Genomic DNA, 6,828 nt, shown 5'->3' on the forward strand with positions numbered 1-6,828 from the left:
TGGCAAACCTGACTGGAGAGATCAAATGAAATTGAATTGCCCAGTGGGGTTTGCAAAGCACTCTTAGGGTTTATATGAGAGGGAATTGGTTCTTTGCCGATGAGTTCCCTTCAGTCTCTAGAGGTTGCTATGAACTCTGTTAGCTCTTCTCTCACTATCTTTTTCCCTGCCAGGATAATAGGAATAGTATTCTTTTGTTTCACTGAAACTCTGAATTTATAACCTGATTTTTGTGGACCTGTGGGCTTAAATGAGAGAGGCCCAAGTCCAAAATTTTTCTGTTATATTTTATTTATTTATTTATTTCGTTTTTTTTAACACGTGGGCTTCGCCTAGCGAGCATGACAGTTCAAGAAATTCCTCTGAGCGTAGGTGATTCTGGTGGCTTTTCTTGGGACTCGCTAAGCGACCCATTCTGCTCGCCTAGCGAGCATAACAACTCATAAACAAACTTTTGCTCCTTCAAGATTAACGTTTTGACTGACGAATAGACCCCATCTGAACTTGTTGGAAGTATCTCAAGCCATTCCCTTGTGTTGACTTGTCATCTAAATAGAACCCACAAAGTGTCTTGGATGATACTCAAGCTTCAAACAAAAGATGTTAGTGACACATTTTTGTGCTTTTGGTTAGTAAACAAAAGTAAGAGAAACAATGATGTAAAATTCAAGCATGCTTCGTGATCTCAAACCAATCACAAGGAGTCCCACCCAAAGGCAAAGGGAACCAAGATGCTAAAGATCCTTGAGGCAATGCAAATGCAATGTTATGATGCCATGAGGGATCTTAGGGTCAAAATTGGGGTCTTACAGATGCCCCTATTTAAGGTCATTCTAGTCGGAGAAGTGAAGGTTAAAATCTTCGTCTCGACGAGGTAGAATGGGCTTAAATAATAACAAAGAGAAGAATTTTGGTCCCTAAGAGACGTCATGATGCAAATGTAGGTATGAAAAATGGTAGCACTCTGTGGAGATATGTGTCCACAAAAGCAAAGAAATCAGAAGCCACTGATAATCTATATGAGCAATTCACTCCATGGGACCAAGATCCTGGGGACTCTCCTGGGGATATAAAAGGGATAAAAATGCGTGAGTAGGTCACGACTCAAAGTGTGGGGAACAAAATTCCAAAGGGAAAAGATCCAATGGAAAGACTCGGGCTGACTCGAAGATGCATGTATTGGGGAATATGCCAATACAGCAAAAAACTATCCACAGCGGATACTTCGGATAAAATCCGGATGAAAACAATCCACTAAGGGACTTCGCTGGGGATGTCCACAAGGACACTCCTGGGGAAGCAGCGGGAAGAGGTATTACCGGTTACTGGGTAATAAGCTCAAGGAGACATGTGATCTGAACGCTAGGTATGAGGGTGAGAGATACAACATGCTCAGGAAGAGATGAATATCCAAGACCGATATAAGGGTGAGAGATATCAAAACTTCAAAACGTCTGAGGAAAACCTAAAAGGTATACTTCAACTCAGGGATTTTGACTCCATAGGGGACAAAAAGTCATAATAAGGAGCAGAGAGGAAGGAACACCAGGGATACCGGTTACTGGGCATATAATAGGTGACCAACCAAGGCGTGAATTGGGGAATATTCCCAAAACACTCATCATCCAAAAGAGGGCTAAAAGCAAACTCGATTACAGGATGGATATTCGACTCCACAAAGGGGATACGAATCTTACTCAACTGGGGAAGAACAAAAGGCTTCAGACCCGAGAGTGCATGAGATATACTATCTATTACCGTAAGAACGTAGATAATATACTCGCATGGACGATTATCCACAACCGGTTACTGGGTTAATAAAGGATAAATCGACCGAAAAGAATAGGCATCGGGATACCGAAACTAGGTATATAATGATGACCAATTCAGGGGAGAAACAATCGTTACCAACAACAACAAGGTAGACGAGAGATGACCCGGTGGGGATAAATTGCGTAATCAGGGCAATTATCCAAGTAGATGAGGGGATATCATCACCGAATATTGGATGAAGATAACTGTCACCAATTAAAGATTAGCAAAAATAGTTACTCTGCAAAAAGGGAAGAAATAGGGTTTACAACTACTGGTATGAGGGTAGAGAAACACAGACTCCGCCGGGGATAATGATTACTAATTATTGAGCAATTATTCATTTACCACGGGGAAACAGGAAAAGAGTCTCAAGAGACCGATCTAGGATCAAACTAGATAGGCACACCAAATCAAGACTTGTCCCTGTGAGGATATAACTCAATGGGGAAAACCATCCCAGTATATGTGTTGGGAAGGAACAAAAACAATCAACATCCACGAGGATATAACCCGGTGGGGAATATGGAAGAATGGATAGACGCTTTCTGCCTATGGAGCTGACTCTGTATGGAGAGATCAGACACACACATCTGCTCGGGGAAATATATCACCAAATAGCAGGAGACAGCAAACAACGATGTATGGCAAAGAATGCAACATGAATATCTTAATGTTATAATTATGCATGTTTGCGCGTGGTTTATGTATGATGTATGTTGACAAACAGACATATTTAACACAACCAGGTCCAGGAATCAACCACCCGGTACTACATCTCAAGAGAGAAAGCCAAGTTCACCGAAGAGTATCCAATCTGTTGGGGATCAGAGATACCGAGAAGCAAAGAACTCTGCAAGGGATGAATCATCAATCATTCCAGCTGGGGACGAGAGTTATCACAGACAAGGTCCACCATACCAACAACTCTACTGGGGAGTCTATCCGAGGAGATAAAGAATTTATCGGGATCAACCACCAAATACCGCTCTTGCCCAAAGAGATCCAAGCTGTTGAGGAAGAAAGATTGCTACTCTGCTGAAGGGAAGAGAGGTGACTCTCAACAAGCAATCCACTTGGTAGGATAAACCACAAGGGGTTCCGGAGGGAGGAGATACAGTCATGCCAGGAATATGGACAAAAATCTTACCCTGTTGGGGATCGTACCACCCTTGGGAGAGCACTGAGGATCTCCTAAGTATCCTTTCATCATTGTGAATGTTTACTTTGTTTAAAAACAAATTATAAAAAATTTGATCATTTAAAACAATGATATTTTCTTAATCAAAACATGCAAAACATTTGTTGAGTAGAAACAGATAAGAGTGCCAATAATTGGATAAAAGGCTCAAATTTATTTGATGAAATGGTAGTCTGCGAATGGCAAGACTCCATAGATCTTTACAAATTTGAAATTGGTGATATATATTGGAAAAGGGCTACATTGAACATAATGACCATTTCTCCACCAATTTTGAATCCGATGTATTTGAAGCTTTGGCTGATAATGAGCAAGGATTTCTGACGGATGACAGTTGTAGAACAAAGTCTTGTCAGGATGCAGTTACTTGCCAAATCCCTAATTTTTTCCTAGATTGCCCCAAGATGAGGTACTCAATCTAGCGGGATACATATATCATTATCATATATTTTTTGTGTCTCTAACTTTTGCCTGGATCGCCCTTTCGGGTTTTCAATCCACCGAGACGCTCATTTTTGCCTAAGCCGCCCTTTCGGGTTTTCAACATAGCGAGCTATTTAGTTTTTATTTTTTTAGACGAAGTATTTCTTGACTGCATCTGAATTCACAGGACGAGTGAAATCCTCCCCATCCATAGTTATAAGTATCAAAGAACCGCCTGAAAAGGCTCTCTTAACAACATACGGGCCCTCATAGTTCGGAGTCCACTTGCCCCTGGAATCGGGCGCGAAAGACAAAACTTTCTTGAGCACAAGGTCACCTTCTCGGAACACACGAGGCTTGACCTTATTATCAAAAGCTTTCTTCATCCTCTGCTGATATAACTGACCGTGGCACATGGCAGTCAATCTCTTTTCTTCTATCAAGTTCAGCTGGTCATAACGACTCTGAACCCATTCATCAGTCAACTTGGCCTTCATCAAGACTCTCATTGATGGGATCTCCACCTCTACTGGGAGTACAGCCTCCATGCCATAAACAAGAGAGAAAGGGGTTGCCCCTGTTGAAGTGCGGACAGATGTACGATATCCATGCAAAGCGAATGGCAACATCTCATGCCAATCTTTGTACGTAACAACCGTCTTCTGGATAATTTTCTTGATATTCTTGTTAGCAGCTTCAACAGCCCCATTCATCTTGGGTCTGTACGGAGAAGAATTATGATGTGCAATCTTGAATTCACTACACAGCTCTTTCATCATCTTGTTATTCAAGTTAGATCCATTATCAGTAATGATCTTATCTGGCACACCATATCGGCATATGAGTTGATTCTTGATAAACTTCACAACCACCTTCCTGGTCACATTTGCGTACGATGCCGCTTCAACCCACTTGGTGAAGTAATCAATTGCTACGAGAATAAATCTGTGTCCATTGGACGCTTTCGGCTCTATCATGCCAATCATGTCAATTCCCCACATGGAGAAAGGCCATGGTGATGAGATCATATTTAAAAGTGTCGGGGGAATATGAATCTTATCAGCATAAATCTGACACTTGTGGCATTTCTTCACAAATTTGCAGCAGTCAGACTCCATTGTCAGCCAATAATAGCCTGCTCTCAACATCTTTCTAGCCATGGCATGTCCATTGGAATGAGTACCAAATGAACCCTCATGGACCTCAGTCATTAACAAGTCTGCTTCGTGTCTATCCATGCATCTGAGCAGAACCATGTCAAAATTTCTCTTATAAAGTACTTCGCCATTGAGGTAGAAACTTCCAGATAATCTCCTCAAAGTCTTCCTATCTTTCACAAACACCCCGGGTGGGTAAGTCTGGTTCTGAAGGAAACACTTGATATCATAATACCATGGTTTGTCATCTTTTACTTCCTCTACCACAAACACATGAGCTGGCCTATCCAAGCGCATCACGGTAATATTGGGGACTTCATTCCAAAGTCTGACCACAATCATTGAAGCAAGTGTAGCAAGAGCATCTGCCATCCGATTCTCATCTGGAGAAATATGACGGAAGTCAACCTCAGTAAAGAAAGTTGAAATCCTCCTCGCATAATCTCTGTATGGAATGAGGCAAGACTGATTCATTTCCCATTCACCCTTAATCTGATTAACAACGAGGGCCGAATCACCATATACATCAAGATGCTTGATCCTTAGATCAATACATTCCTCCAATCCCATAATACAGGCCTCATACTCAGCCATATTATTCGTGCATTTGAAAGTTAGCCTTGCTGTAAAAGGAATATGCGCGCCCTGAGGAGTAATAATCACGGCCCCAATACCATTTCCATACTGATTTACAGCGCCATCAAATACCATACTCCATCTGGAACCAGGCTCTGGCCCTTCATCAAGTGTGGGTTCATCACAATCTTTCATTTTTAAATACAGAATCTCCTCATCTGGGAAGTCATACTGAACTGACTGATAGTCCTCAATTGGTTGATATGCCAAGTGGTCAGCCAAAATACTACCTTTAATAGCTTTCTGAGCTCGATACTTAATATCATACTCAGAGAACAACATCTGCCAACAGGCAATTCTCCCTGTTAAAGCAGGCTTCTCGAAGATGTACTTGATTGGATCCATTCTAGATATCAACCAAGTCGTATGATTTATCATATACTGGCGTAAGCGCTTAGCAACCCAAGCCAAAGCACAACATGTCTTTTCAAGCATTGAGTATCGAGACTCACAATCAGTGAACTTCTTACTCAGGTAGTAAATAGCTTACTCCTTCTTCCCTGATTCGTCTTGCTGACCAAGGACACCACCCATCGAGTCTTCAAGAACAGTCAGATACATGATCAAAGGTCTTCCCTCTGCAGGCGGAGACTGAATCAGAGGCTCAGGCAAATATTCTTTAATACTGTCGAAAGCTTTCTGGCAATCCTCGGTCCAATCATGGGACTGATCTTTCCGGAGGAGCTTGAATATAGGCGCACATGTGGCAGTCATGTGGGATATGAATCTGGAGATATAATTCAAGTGGCCAAGAAAACCTCGGACTTGCTTCTCAGTTTTGGGCGCAGACATCTCTTGTATTGCTTTGACCATTGCAGGATCAACCTCAATACCTCTTTCACTAACAATGAAGCCCAATAACTTTCTAGAACAAACTCCAAATGTACACTTGTTGGGATTCAGGCGAAGCTTATATTTCCTCAAACGCTGGAAAAGCTTCAATAAATGCTCTACATGTTCAACTTCCGTTCTTGACTTAGCAATCATATCGTCAACATATACCTCAATCTCCTTGTGCATCATATCATGAAACAAGGTGATCATAGCTCGTTGATACGTGGCTCCGGCGTTCTTCAAACCGAAGGGCATCACTCGATAACAGAATGTTCCCCAAGGTGTGATGAATGTTGTCTTCTCCATATCCTCGGGTGCCATCTTAATCTGATTATATCCGGAAAATCCGTCCATAAACGAGAAGACATTGAATTTAGTTGTATTGTCTACCAACATATCAATATGTGGTAGAGGGAAATCATCTTTCGGACTAGCTTTATTCAAGTCTCTATAGTCCACACACATCCGGACTTTTCCATCTTTCTTAGGCACAGTCACAATATTGGCCACCCATTGAGGATATATAGAAGTCACCAGGAACCCTGCATCAATTTGCTTCTGAACTTCCTCTTTGATCTCTACTGCCATATCAGGATGAGTTCTTCTGAGCTTCTGCTTTACAGGCATGCACTCAGGCTTTAGAGGTAGGAAATGTTGCACAATATCATTATCTAGACCAGGCATGTCTTCATACGACCAAGCAAAGACGTCGACATATTCTCGTAGCAACTTAATCAACCCCTTCTTAACAGATTCTTCTAGAAG

Source organism: Lathyrus oleraceus, chromosome 7 (genome assembly GCF_024323335.1).
Source record: "Lathyrus oleraceus cultivar Zhongwan6 chromosome 7, CAAS_Psat_ZW6_1.0, whole genome shotgun sequence".
Classification (NCBI taxonomy): Eukaryota; Viridiplantae; Streptophyta; class Magnoliopsida; order Fabales; family Fabaceae; genus Lathyrus; species Lathyrus oleraceus.